Raw genomic sequence first — 14304 nt, 5'->3', positions numbered from 1 at the left:
TCGCCGGCTGTCCCGGTATTCCCTTCAACTTCCTCGACTAGTCGCCGAATAATTCCATACACAGTCATCCGGAAAGCGACTGGAGGGATCTCTAACTGTATTCCAGGAACACGTCTAACAGCTTGATAATGATTCTCGACGTTGGGGTTGATGGTCTCTTGGATATGTGCCGTCTCAGGCTTGCGCTCACTTGCAGTATTCAACTTGTTTGCAGTACTGACTGACACCCCTATTCCTTTCACTTCATCCAATCGCCAGCTGTCGTCATGATAAATCACGAAGTCATTCTTATCATCGTCCTGAAAATTGGGCCGTTGAGCGGCTGTGGTAACATCGGAGTGAAAACCGGGCTGTTCCTGGGTAGCCGAAGAACCTTTCGAACATGCGGAGGGCCCCAAAGGAGGAGATTTGGTTTGTGACATGGTCAAGGCTGCGAATAGATCATGCAGTCGGTAGAAGCATTGGGAAACACAACACACTCTGGACAGGCAAACACCCACACCAGCGGCCCAATCTTTGATGATGCCTCACAAGCGGAGGATGGGACGGGGCCCAAGTACAAGGCGTATCACAAATGGCGGCTCCTAACCATGTTTATGCCCCTGACCGCACTGACCACAACCGACGGTCAGGGTGCCCGGCTGCCCCTGTGCTGAACAGGAACGAGACTGCGCCTGTTAATGCATAATTTTATGAATCGAGTTACTTGAAATGAGCTTGGAAGTATCGCGACATTTCGCATTTCCCACCCTATGGGGCGAACCAGTAGGCTCTCCTTCTACCCTTGCTACGGGCGGAAGCATCACCAAAAGCCATGTAACGGGTCCAAGCCTGCAAAGCAAATAGACCTCAGGCCACCTTACCAAGTCTTCCCAACAAGAGGAGTGGCGAGTCGGTTGGTCAGTTGGACCACGTCATGGGAGCCGCTCACTCCCATGCAGGTCTTACAGAGGTTACATTCTTCTTCTAAGGCTGATGCCGAGGAGGACAACCGTTCCTTGTTGTGAGGCTTCGTACGCTGAAAGCTTCGCCACCTCCCGACCTTCCCATGCACATGCATACATGTTGGCACTTGGGGTCAAGTCGGAGGGAAGAGAAATCACCGGACAGAATCCTGCGTCACGCTCACCCCCTGACCACCGCTGCAGGAGAGCTGCGGGCCAGTCTGCATCATGCGGATGAGGCGGTCCGCCCAGTCACTCTTCGTCCTAGTGCCTATTCGGAGGTCGGCTGCTGATGGATGTGAAGAAACCGCGGATACGATCGGCGCGTAGATGCAGAAGCTGGAGGTGTCCTGGTCAAGTACCCGGGCTGGCTGATAGACATTCATTCCAGGGGTGGCTCACAGGCATTAGCCAAGCAACAGCGGACTACCGCCCCGAAAGAGGAATAAGGCTCAAAAGACGGCTGGCCGAAGGATGCCATGGGGTGGCCTAATTTGCACTGCAGAGAATGTACGGGACGATTTGCTGGAGCCCACATTTGGAGTCACGGAAAAGTTCGACTAGGACAGCTCGTTCGCAGTCGCGTGGAGGATAGAGAAACTTAAGCACCGGTCCACCCGGTTTCCTCGGTCCCCCATCATTCTCGTATTCTTGCACTCTCAGAAGGCCAATGAACGGCAAGAATCCCACGAAGAACCTCCTGCCTGCCATGTCGACTGACTCCCTCTCGACGATCCAGGAGTATACGGATACGGAGTCGATTGCATGTGGACAAACTGGCCAACTGCGTGCTCTCGGCAGGCTTCTATGCCCTGAATCGCCAACAGCGGAGGTTTTAGACACCGTGATCCAATATAAAGACGCGAGCCGTGGCGACAAACGTGCGCAAGATGAGATTGCAGAGTCACCTATAACCGACACGCAGCCGACACTCGCACCAAGAGATCTTCGAGAGGCTGATCACTCTTCTTCTCGTAGCGACGTGAAGGAGAACTGTTCTCCTGGACTTGCATTCCGAGTCACTTTGTTCAGTGCCTGCCATCGAGTAGAGGCTCACGGCTCCATCGATGGCGGACAGGACGAAAAAGTTGAACTGGATTTCACTCTCCCTCATCGCAATCCAGTCAATATCACCATGAGATTCTGCCAGTATTCTCCTCGAGGGTCTTCACGACGCACCAGGCAACGCGAGCAGAAGTTTCATGGCCTAGTCTCCCGGAGGATCGGTGCGGAATTTCAAGCGCCTGGGCGAAGATGGCAATCTCCTGAACAGGGGCGCAAAAGGCAACGAGCCTATAGGTCTCGAAGGAGCAATGAAGGGGGCTTGCAAGTCTTGCAGACTAGATGAACGTATTGATTTCTAATTATGAGTCTTCACCAGCCCCTGGAATGGTAATCGTCCCTAGATGCCTGCTCCAATAGATATTTGTTCCACGAACCAGCATTAACTTCGCTGGCCTTCATGTAAGACTTTTTTGGAAATTGTCTTGAATTCAGCTGATGACTGATCGCGGTGTCGGTTACGAATGTTCGTTGCTGCCTTCCCCGGACGAGCCCAATTCGGAGAGAGTCACTCAACTCGGCCGTGAGCATGCCACGACGAATCGCTCGTGGCGATGGAGGTGTCGTGGCTTTCCCACGGTCGCATGTAGCTAGAGTGTCTTGAACGTTGGATCGAGGCCCCTCGCTGCTGCGCTTGTCTGGGGTTGCCTGTTGCTCTCTTTCACTCTCCAGCATAAGTGTAATGAGGGATTGTCGCTGCCTTGTCTCAGGACGGGGTGCAGAACGCTGGAACAGCTGCGAATCCATGATCGGCTCGACACTATCATCAGAACAGTAGTCGTCGATAGTAAACTCGTCGTCCCCCCCATTTTCAGATAGAATTGATGCTTCGTTCGTGCATGTGGGCAGGGCACGTCTGAACGCCTGAACACCTTCAATGACGTGGAGTTTGGAGCCAGGCGAGCCGGTTGTCTTGAGCGAGCCCTTCTCCGAGGAGGTGCTTGTTTTGCACATGGCTTTCAAACGACGAGTAGAAGGATGCACGAATTCATGGATGTTTGTTTGAGGAGCGTACTTCATTAGCTGAACTGAAGATCATTCGTACGAGATGATTTACGCGGAAGGCATGGCTTCCTTTAACGCTTTGGAAGGCACCTTCGTATCGCGCCTCCAACTATGGAATGATTAGGTACTTGAAGCGTTTGTATCGACTAATGCGGCATGAGCGTGTGGCCCAAACTTGGGACGCTTAAATTGAAGGAAGTAGCTGTTGGCAGAGGACTGACTGTGATGTAAACCACTGTCGCTCTAATTGAGTGCCCTCAGAATTATACCTGGTGCTCTGTCGACCGATCTGTGCTGGATTTTATCACTACAGATAGTTGTATCTCCATCTCTCTTTCTACCCGTTTCCTCTGGCGCTCTCTTATCATACTGTCTAGAGGTACTGCTGGCATAAATAAAATCGCCAGACAAAGTCCACACTGACCTCCAAACTGGTGTCTCACCCGACCAGTCACAGAACACACTAGGAGCACAGATGATGCTAGGAACACCAGTCCGCTTACTGCTCCAAGCCACGGCATCCCCTGGTTTGACGTCGGCTGCTCTGGCTGAGGCTGGTTAGAGCGCCGGCCAAAACGACGGAAACACTGTGTCTTCCTCCATATCGCCATAACCATAATAACGGTAGTCAAGTGAGACATCATTGGAGCAGCACACCAGTATTCGACACCAGATCGTCTAAATTGCCAGACGGTCGCCCCGATAAAGGGAAGGTGAAAGGCCAGTACCAGTCCACATATGATGATTCTCGCCTTAATGGCGGGGCCAGGCTCGACTGCCCGAGAAAAATAGACGTAAATCAAGGGATCGATAACTTGAATAAGCTGTAAACCATGAGTATATCTGGGAGGTGATTAGATAGGCCTGGATGGGGTGTACCTCAATGATGTCGACACATAACATGGTGACCCCTTTCCAGGCTGTGAAGAAGGGGTAGGTAAGGACGCCCGGTAGGAGTGCATTTCTCGCACTGCCGAACAAAGCGGCAAATATTAGTCCGGTACCTAAGAGGAGACAGGCCGTGGGAATCAGTGCCCAAGTTCGCCTACGCGAAGCTTCTCGTGGCTTGACTCTGATCATCCAGTACAAGTAAGGCGCCAGAAAGATCGTGGTCACGGCAAACACGACACCGGCCTCGGTGATCTCCTCAATGGTAATCTCGACCAGCATTTCAGAATGCGGGCAACCTTGAACGGTGGAGAGAGAGGAATTCGGACTTAGAGTAATGAGAATATGAGCACCGGGCTTGCCCGGAACAAGATGTGCTTTATATAATGTCAAGTCATAACAGCGAATGTTGGTACTTGGAAAGTAACGCTTAGATGAAGAGAGCCACAGGACGTTGTCTAGTCGCTTTTAAAACGGGCAGACATACCTAGAGTGAGGTGGTGATGGGGTGCTTTGTGCATAGTAAGGTTACACCATCATTGCCTTGAGACTGGGCTACAGTTGATATGATGATTTACGTATATGAGGCGGGTGAGCTTCCTCCACCTTGAAGTGGCCTGGCCAGAGTAGGGTGGGCGGAACGGCACGTCTTCAACAGGTCAATGCGGTTGGCCCCCGGTTATAAAGACATCCAGTAGATCGGCATCACCAGCAGTGCATACAACCTGGTTCATGCACTTTGGGCTGCATGCGTCTAATCTTGCCTTGACTAGGGAGGCCGGAACGCCATGGGCCTGCGCAGAGGGCAACTTGCCCGAGTCTGCAGTCAGAATGAACGTGGCCGTGACGACACCATGAGTTTTCTGGTGGAGATGGACCAAATAAGGAAGGTCAAAGATACGAGCAAAAGGTGTCGTTGCCGCATTCTGTATTGGGTTTGTGAGACAACAGCGCTGCTGCAGGAAGCGTGACTCTCAGCCGTGACAATTCCGCAAGATGGGTATCATACTGGCTCGCAGAACCAAGAAACTCGTTTTTCCTTGGTCGTCCCTGATCTCGGCCACGTCGGGGCCGTTAGTCGTGAGCATCAAGAAAAGGCAGGATTTTCAGACGGGAAGGGGAGGAACAGAGGATATATCTCTGAGATGGGAAAAGATAATTAGCTACTGGGCCAATTCCTTCAGCTTCTTCGTCTCCTCAAGAATCATCGCCATCGCCCTTTCTAAAAGTGCTCTACCCTTATCGCTGTCTAACTCATCAACAGAACACGGCTCTTGACCCTCCATAAAAACTGCACTCGCACCGCAACTCGCTAATTTGACAAATCTTCTGAACTCTTCCTGCCATGCTTCGCACATATTTATTTCCATTTCGGCGCTGATGCTCTTTAAAACCGGATTGCCCACTTCCACGTCCAACTTGGACGGCCCCCAAAAAGATATATCCTCACTGAGCTTTCGACAATACCAGTAACGGAGTAGAGATGATGTATCTTTGAGGTCGTGAAAATTGTAGTGGAGTCTTTTGTGAGGGTCCTGCATACACCTCTTGCAATTTTCGGTGACGATCTGAAAGGGTTGGACTCCAAGTCGGCACGGCTGGTCATGGCTGCACTTCTTTAGATCAGCATCGTTGACATGACCGCACCTAATCGAGCCTTGGGTGACAACATGTGATGCCATCGTTTTATTGCAGGTAGCTGTTGCAGAAGACTTATAATGGTGATGGCCATGTCTTTTACGTACGCCAGTTGATGCCTTATATGTTGGGGTTACAACTCTGCGACTACCAGCCCCTCTCTGCGCGTACAATGTCAAGAAGAGCTAATGCTAAGCTGTTGGAGAACTTAGTGCCTCATTACTATTCTATGCTATGTCGTTAGCTATATCACCTGCTGCATGCTGCAAGGCAAGACGCACGGCTGCTGCAGAGAACTACTGCATCCACCCACACCGAAGGGCCGCTCTAACTCAATACTGGGCTTCGTTTAACTGGCAGACTCATGTGTTGAGGCAGGACGTAGCGCGTTGAACGGGCAGTCATCACAGCCTTTCTGCTCAATATTTGGAGCACTTGAAGATAGCCGCACACGCGTTAAGTATGAAGGGTCAAGGAGACTAGCAACCACCGGTGCAGATACGATTGCTAGATCTACGCCTTGCATAGAAATAGGTATGGAGATGCATACAACCTCACAAGCCAACATAACTGCAAGCAACCATGCCATCCTACAGTTGCTTCTGGCAAGTCCCTTTACTAGAATATCTTGTGCCATCTTTATGCATCGCGTCACGATGCAACGTCGGTCTCTTTTCGATTCGGAGCACAAGCAGTAGGGGCCAGACCGGGTGTATGTATTTGGGTCAAGAACCAAGAACAAGGAAATTCACTTTCGGACATCGGCTACGGATGAACATTGACGCCATTGCATTACTTCACCCAAGCAGGTGTACCACACCCAGTGATACAAGCTGAGTCTATGCCGGTTGCGGCTCGGGGTGTATCGATGTACGACCAACGAAATCACCGGGTTTCGGAAAGCGGATATTGTCTTGCATGTAAACTTCGTGCACCCAGGCGCGGTCAACAAACGACCGGGAATAGAGCGGCACGGGAAGGTAGTTGGAGGTGTGGATTTACAGAGAAGATCTCGGACAAGATAACCTCGGACGAAGGAGATAAAGGGCGCTCTCGTTTCATGTCAACTCGCTGCAGATTAAATTTGCCGCACATCAAGGAGTACCTGACCCAGAGAACAGTACTTTTGCTTTTGTGCAAGTCTGGCTTCACCGAGAGGTAGGTTTGCAGGGACGAGGTGTCTTGAGACGAGGTGTCGTGAGACGAGGTGTCTTGAGGCGAGGTGTCTTGAGACGAGGTGACTTAGGACAAAGCGATCTTCTCGATCCGTAGGGACAGCATTTGGCCACAACCGTTCCGTTTTGGATTGTACTAAAATGGCGCAACCATGGGTGTGGTGTTTGGGGCTGAGAGGGCGGCGCGTCGAAGTTACGAGCATGACGCCCCCGAAAGTCGACGCACTCGGCCCAAACGGCCTGCGAGGAACGTCCACACCTCTACCACTAGGTCTGGCACCCACACCAGTCCAGAGCCTCGGCCTACATGGGTGGGTCAAGAAGATCGGTCTACGCGCTATCAGCGTGCTGATCTTCGTCGCCTCAGAGATGGTGAGGCACGGGGCGTTCAGTCTGTCCTCTAGAAGTTTTCTCAAGGCATCCTTCCACGTCGCGATATATGCAGAAGCTCATCTCCCAGATACTGTTCTTTCCATCAGCTCTCCGATTCGTTCGGCACTTTGTTGGGAAGCGGAGGAATTGGTTTAGGGCGTGCGATCGAACATTGTCGGGCTGTCACTCGGGTAAGCGCGGTGGTGGTAGACCTAGAATCGGTGCCTCTTGTACTTTGATCCGCTCCGCAAGAAGTATCTACGTAGCTTACCATGGACCCCGGCACTCGTTAGGCGCTATCCTTTTCCCAGTCAGCGGGCCCCGTGCATGACAACCAAGCGCCGGGCTGGTTGAGTTTAAAAACCCACCTGGTAGCATAGCTCCGGGAATAATTTTCGCAGTCAAATCTCCATTGTTCCCAAAAAGGCGATGCAATGTCAACGCCACCTCCTCCGAGGAGGTGTAGTCACAGCTTCGAAAAACCATCCCCTCCCCTTGACGGCAACATTTATTACACACAGACTCGGGCAGAGGGGGGGATCCGACGAACTCGACAAGAAGCCTGAAGCGAACGCCAGCTAGGCATTGAGGGGCCTCATCATGGAGACGCCGGCTGAGGCCGTGATCATGGTGGGGCGAAGCGCGTCGCCTGCGTCGACACCCGCGAAAAGATCGACACGCGTCGTGAGGCCAAGCACCAAAATTCGAGAAGCCGCGCGACAGCCCGACGATCTGGCGGAGAAGACAACACGCGCAACTAGGCTTGCAACGCGCATTGCCTCGGATGATGTCGCCATCAGTGACGCGACTGAGCGGCGCAAAGTTGCCAGCAGCAGCAGTGGCGCGAACGAAGGCCGAGCCATGCTCCAGAAAGTTCTCGAACTCTTGAGCGAGTCACGTCAAGAAACGCAAAAGCTCAGCCGAGCGATAGATGCGCAAAACGAGATCATATCAAGCAACAGCAGATGATCCAGGAAATGGATCAACAAGGGAAAGAGATGAGAGATGAGCTTCGTCACATCCGAGCGCAGTTAGAGACCCTGGCTACGCCCGCATCTTCTCTGCAGAGCAGTCCGCAGATGTCGTATGCGAGCGCTGCAGGGTCATCGCCGACGATCCAGACAATGAACCGGGGCACCGTACCAGCAGCTAAATCGGCACGAACAGCCGTCAGCGATAGTCTCTACTGTACGGTGGACACATCACGAGTCGAAGAAGCGAACAGGTGCCAGACGCAGATCGGCAACATCCGAAAGGCCATAGAGAGCGACATGAGAAAGAGTCAGAGGCAGGAGACTTGGAAATGCGCAGCGGTCGTGACAGACGCTCGAAACCCCGACCGGATCAAAATTTTATGCAGAGACCAAACCGAGTTGAAGCAGGTCAAGGAAGCAGCGCAGAAGACGGTAACTTCGGGAGCCAGGGTACTGAGAGATCAGCTTTACCCTGTCAAAGTCGACAACACCAAGCGTACCGCAGTGCTGGACGCCGAAGGCAACGTTCTGCCGGGCGCAGCTGAGGCGCTCGGAGCCGAGAATTACGTCACGATTGCCAAGATCACCTGGCTTAGCAACAGAGAGAAAGCCAAAGCGTACGGGTCAATGGTGATCTATGTCACCAAAGAGAGTGACGCGCAAAGACTTCTGGACGGCGTGTGGTTCGATGTTGCGGGAGAGTCCGCCTGCACCAATGTTTTTGAACGCCGCGTAGGACCGATTCAGTGCTTCAACTGTCAAGAGATGGGACACAAGGCGTTTTCATGCAAGAAGCCGCAAAGATGTGGCAGATGCGCGAAAGCAGAACATCACCACAGAGAATGCAAGGAGACAGTGCCAAAGTGCGTGCCCTGCGGTGGACCACACGAATCGTACAGCCGGAACTGTCGGGCGCGGAACCCTGGGGATGAGACGCAGGCAGCGTCTGGCCCTTCGGGCTAAGCAGCGGAAGTGAGAATCCACTTAGGATCGATTATGGCACTAACCTTCAACAATACTAACACACAGGTATTCGACTTCGGATTTCGACAGACCGCGCTTCAGCTGCTGAAGGTAGGACGCTGAACACTTGGAGAAATTGGCCTTCAAGCAGGCCTGTCACGGAGCGAGTAGCGGCGAGGTTGGTGTAGCGTATGCTGACCCGTGGGGCTTAAGGTGTTACGCATTAATGTATTGAAATGTCAGTAGCTTTTACGTCTAGGCCCTATAGGAGAAATCCTCCGGGTGAAATACACATACATACATACACCTCCTCCGAGCGAGCATTTGGACGTGATTGAGACAAACGAAGTGTTTGAAGAGATCGATGGTATTTTCCAATTCACCGCTACTCTCGTTGTGTATCAGAGAGACAACGATGTGTATCACGCAGTTTCGAAAGCTCGCTACTATGCCCCCTCAGAGATCAGGGGCTGTCGATGGACTGTTATTCTGGTACTCATGAGGTAGGGGCAGCACAAGAAGGGATAAAGATGCATGATCTAGCTAGAAAGAATCGGCCACAGGGCCCTATTTACCGGTAGGCCGCAGAATTAGGGTATGATTCGTCGCCGAAGTCTCTCATCGTCACCCGTCGCCCGCTGTCCTTTCCCGTCTTAAAGAAACAACTGTCGACTAGCTCTTCTCTGTCGACTTGCATCGTGCCAGAGGTACGATGCTGGTTGCTGGGAATATGTAGAGCCCTCTAACTCTTCGTGTGTTGATGCGAATGCCAACGGCACTGCGAAAACGCGATGATGAAGAGTTGTGAAGCTCACATCACGTCGATACAGAGGGCCGCCGGGAGACCCTATTTATGTTCGCATCATGTCAGGTAACCGTTACGCCACAGCGAAAGCGTAGGCCCACACGTAATGTGGAAATAATAGTTCCTTATATGTTACGTGACACACCCCCCAGTTCTTTCTGGAACAACTGCTGTAGAACTAGTAGCGGCTGTGGCATCTTAGCTGAAGCGAGGCATCGTGTGGCTGTGCCCCTGATCGGTGGCCAGGTGGCCGGTGTCTGCTTGTTTTTATTCCATAGAGAAGCTGGAATCGAACTCATAACCTCCCTAGAGCCATGTCGGGTTTGCGCTAAGCGCTGCTGGGCTCATAACTGTCAGACATTTGGCTCCACACGGGTCAGAGATGGCATCAGGCAATTGATGAGAATTATCTAAAGAACAAGAAGCGAGTGAATGAACGTACGGAATTGTGCAGCTCTTTTATACACAAATGAAAGGTTCATCGCATGATTACGCAGTAGCTGCTGCCTAGCAGGCCACAGCGGCGTTGCGTAGTAATATCGCCACCTCATGAATAAACCTTCTAGCAGGCTTGATATACGACACATCACTTAATCTTCGATCGCCGTCCAGCGCAATCTGCTTGGTACGTGTGGAACAGAAATCAGGCAGCCTTACCTTACCGAGCGGGTTTGGCATCTCGCAGATTTCCGACTACAACTAATATTGCAGTAAACGGCCTATACATGGGCACCTAGGTGTTGTCACTGAATTGATAGCCCGATCATAGGGCAAGGCTCTCGCAGCCGGCACAAAGGCGTCGGTTCATCATCCCAAACCTGTCCACCTGAACAGCTGTCGCCTGGTGGGCAGCTCAGTTCGTGCCTTGCCAAAATGAGTACCAGCCCAGATTTATGGCTGTAGGACTCGGGCTCCTCCTACCCATTCACACTCGGCTGTCCTTAATTCGCGAGGCCGCAGAGGGGTTCGCGTCAGGGATGGCAGACGCACCAGGAGTCTGTGAGACCCGTCTGTTACATCTCTTCCCCCAGTGTCGCCTCCTATTTCATGCCCATAAAGAAGGGACAGCTATGTTTCAAGAACCTCGGCGATGATACTGTATAATCATCTCTTCATCCGCTGAGAGAACAGCCACATTTACTTCACCCATGCTGACGTGGTTAGATCAGCATGCGTGAACCAACACAGCAAGGTCGCGTTCCGTGGTCATGGTCACAAATCGTATGTCCGTCGGCTGTGGTTTGAGTTGCACCCATGCACGGCTGACAACCCTTGGAGGGGACCTTTCCCTGTGCACAGTAAGATGTGGCGGGAGGAGAAAGAACATGGGGGTTAATTTGACGATGCTGATCTCGTTGTGATCGGTAATAGACGGAAGCTTTTCTATTACACAATCCCTAGGATTTCACTGCTCCAGAATTCATCCTACCACTCTCGACGTTGATTGAATTGAGTCCAATAACTAGAGCGCCACCAAAGAAAGAGTGCAGGGAGGGGGGAGGGCGGTGAGGGGTGGGGGAGAGGGGTTGAGGGGAAGGAAGTGCTTTGGGACAAGATAATCTGGGACGGGATGATTGAGACATGATCAATCGGCCACGCATATCATTTAAAAACCCCCCACTTGATCGCATCGTCCCTGGACCAATTCACATCCTAATTTCATTTCCAACACCTCGTCCCAGACCAAGCCGCCGCAAATCAACTCATCGCATATTCATCCGCCACCAAATTACCTGGCGCGAGCAGCTTTTTCCCGACTACCCCCATTTCTTGTTTAGCAATAAATGGCATGCAGTATGGACCTATTTCGTCATCCTGAGCTGCTTGGCGACGCCGCAAAGCGGATCGATGACCTAAAGTACCAGAGGAGATCAGTTGAGTGCTTCGAACGCACGAAGAAACATCTTCAAACTCCGTTACTGGAGTCAAATGTTCTCAAAAAATGCTCCACATTCGTCAAAGCGCTCAATGAGGGCGTTACTGACAGTGGCTTTTGCCTGGAGGTTTCCAAATTGACATTGGATGAGTTGGGCTTTTGCTCCATCTCTTTCGACGAGAGGCGACTGAAGACGATACGACGATCCTTCAAGGCATCGCACGTCCGAGCATATATGACGTCGCAGCATGTTTCTTGCATCAATCGCCAAGAGATCTTCAGGCGATTAACATTCTATTGCAAAGGAAAGAATGAGGTATTCCAAAAAATTTACGCCTCTGCAAGACAAGCCAAGGAAAATACAGATACCGGGCGAGGCGACACATCGGTGTTATCAGGAGAAACTAGAGCACGAAAGAGACGCCGGCTGGAATCGCCATCATGTGTTCAAAAAAGCCTAGGCACACAAGGCACTGCCATCGCGGCGAAGAGTGGCGACGACTCTACTGAGATCGCATCTGACTCGCTCTTCTTGTCTCGAAACAAGAGTATCCCAGATAACAACCAGAACAAGACAGTCCAGCAGTCATCCACGCGGCCAGAACGAAGGCATCCACTTGTCACTTCGCCACCGCCAGCCAAAGAAAACCGAGGTAATGTCTCGAGGGATGTACAAGTGATTACTTGTTGACGTGGTACCGACAGAAATGAAGCATATGTGCACGAATGCGCCGGCTAGTATTGTCGCAGATTTGCCTGAGCCATTTAGAGGGGCCGTACAGAACAGCCGCCTCTTCAAGTGGGAAAGAAATCAGGGCTACGCAACAACGGGCTGCTTGGCGACTCTATTCCCGAAAGACAACACCCAAGATGTCTCTGTCACCCTGTGGTGTGGCAACTTCGACGGCTATCGTCTCACAAGCCTCTTCGGTCTTCAGCATGCCATGTAATCTCAGGCTTGAAAATACACACTACCCCCCCTGACATAAACACCGTATCCTGCAGGGACGAAATGGCCTTTGTATTCTGTAGACGCGACTTCATTATCAATGTGCGTCTTGTAGTCACCCGTCTGCTGATTGTAAATCGAAAGGTAGTAACCCTTGAAGTATATGGTTCGAGGGTTCGCGGTCGGAAGGAAAGCCTGAGTTATATCTTTCTCTGCTTTCCCGGCGAGAGCTTCATCGCCGACCTTAGAAGACAGAGCTTTGTTAGCCTGGAAATGACGTGAATACTGGCGTTATCCTGGACTTTATTACCGCCATATCGAAGATAACTTGCGAAAGGGTATGCTTCTGTCTGGACACTATGATCCCTGTGTAAATGTCGCCGCCCTCCGCGAGCTCAGTAGTCGTATTATGGCAGGAGAGTCTTATGTCTTGGATACCTGGAATGTCGCGCTCGCCCATGAAAAGATCTGTCGGGTATATTTAGGTGGGCGCTCGACAGAAAAGAACGTTTCTCTTTGTTGTATGTGCCAGATGTCGATGATGCCACCGAAAGGTAAAGAGGGGAGGCGGGGTTGCAAGCATGTGACATCCCCGCTTTATCGTAGTGTGCGCCAATAAGGAAAGCAAAATGATTGTGCCACGATCCGGACATCTCCACCCACCGTTGCAGGCTGCACCCTGCGGCAAATTTGCGCCCGACGGCTTCTCGGGCAACTGGGGCTTTGCGGCCAACAATGACAATTATCTGGCCCGTCTGCTCGCGACTAGTTGTCGATATGCCTCTTTTCTTTTCTAACGACGCAGGGGGGGGATAACCATTTGCACAGGAGACTAAGCATGGTGGGGGGAAAGGGCCTGAGAGGCTTGACCGCTTTTGACTTGTTGTCCTTGACGTCCGTCACCTCGCCTCGGCGGTTGGTGACCCTGACGCCCCTTCTTCGGGTCCGCCACCATCTCGCGCCGCATCTTCGTCCGTCTCTCGCGCCCCCCGCTCCTTCTCCGTCTGCTCCACCGCCGCCGCCGCCGGCCTTGCGTAAGCGCTCTTTGTTCCTGCACCGCCGCCTCGCACGCTCCTCGCGCGACATCTCCTGCCGCGCCACGGGCATGCCCGCGCCCGCGCCGGCTTGTAGTGCCAGCTGCTGAGGGCGTCGATCCGCGCGCACACGTCCCGCCACACAGCCTCGACCTCCTTTCCTCGCACACCAGCTCGTCATCTGCCTGGTTGACGTAGCTGTCCGGGTTGGCCTTGTTCACGTGCTCCTCCTCGTATTGCTATCGTCAAGATCTACCATGCCGCACCGTGTGCTCTCCGGCACGGCGAAAGGCCGACTCCGCAGCAACTCGTCAACCTAACGGCTGGTAAATGGCCACCTGTGCACATACGCCTTGGGAAGCCATAGGTCCCGACCTTTGATTTGCCTCGCGCCTGCTGAGCCAGTGGCGCAGCGATGAGCATGGCTTAGCCGGCCCGCCCCAGACAGTATATTTTGTTGGCGACACGCTCGAGAGCGATATCTCAACACAAAGGCCTACAACGGCTGGTACAGTATCCTTGTCACGGTACCGAGCCGGCCTACATCCCCCGCGCCATCGTTGACAATGTTCCCGACGCTGTGAACCACGCATCTAGCGCGAAATGCGCCAGGTGCCCT

The sequence above is a fragment of the Hirsutella rhossiliensis genome (genome assembly GCF_020360975.1).
Source record: "Hirsutella rhossiliensis strain HR02 chromosome Unknown scaffold00014, whole genome shotgun sequence".
Lineage (NCBI taxonomy): Eukaryota > Fungi > Ascomycota > Sordariomycetes > Hypocreales > Ophiocordycipitaceae > Hirsutella > Hirsutella rhossiliensis.
The sequence above is the reverse complement of the archived record's forward strand: the minus strand, read 5'-3'. Positions refer to the sequence as shown.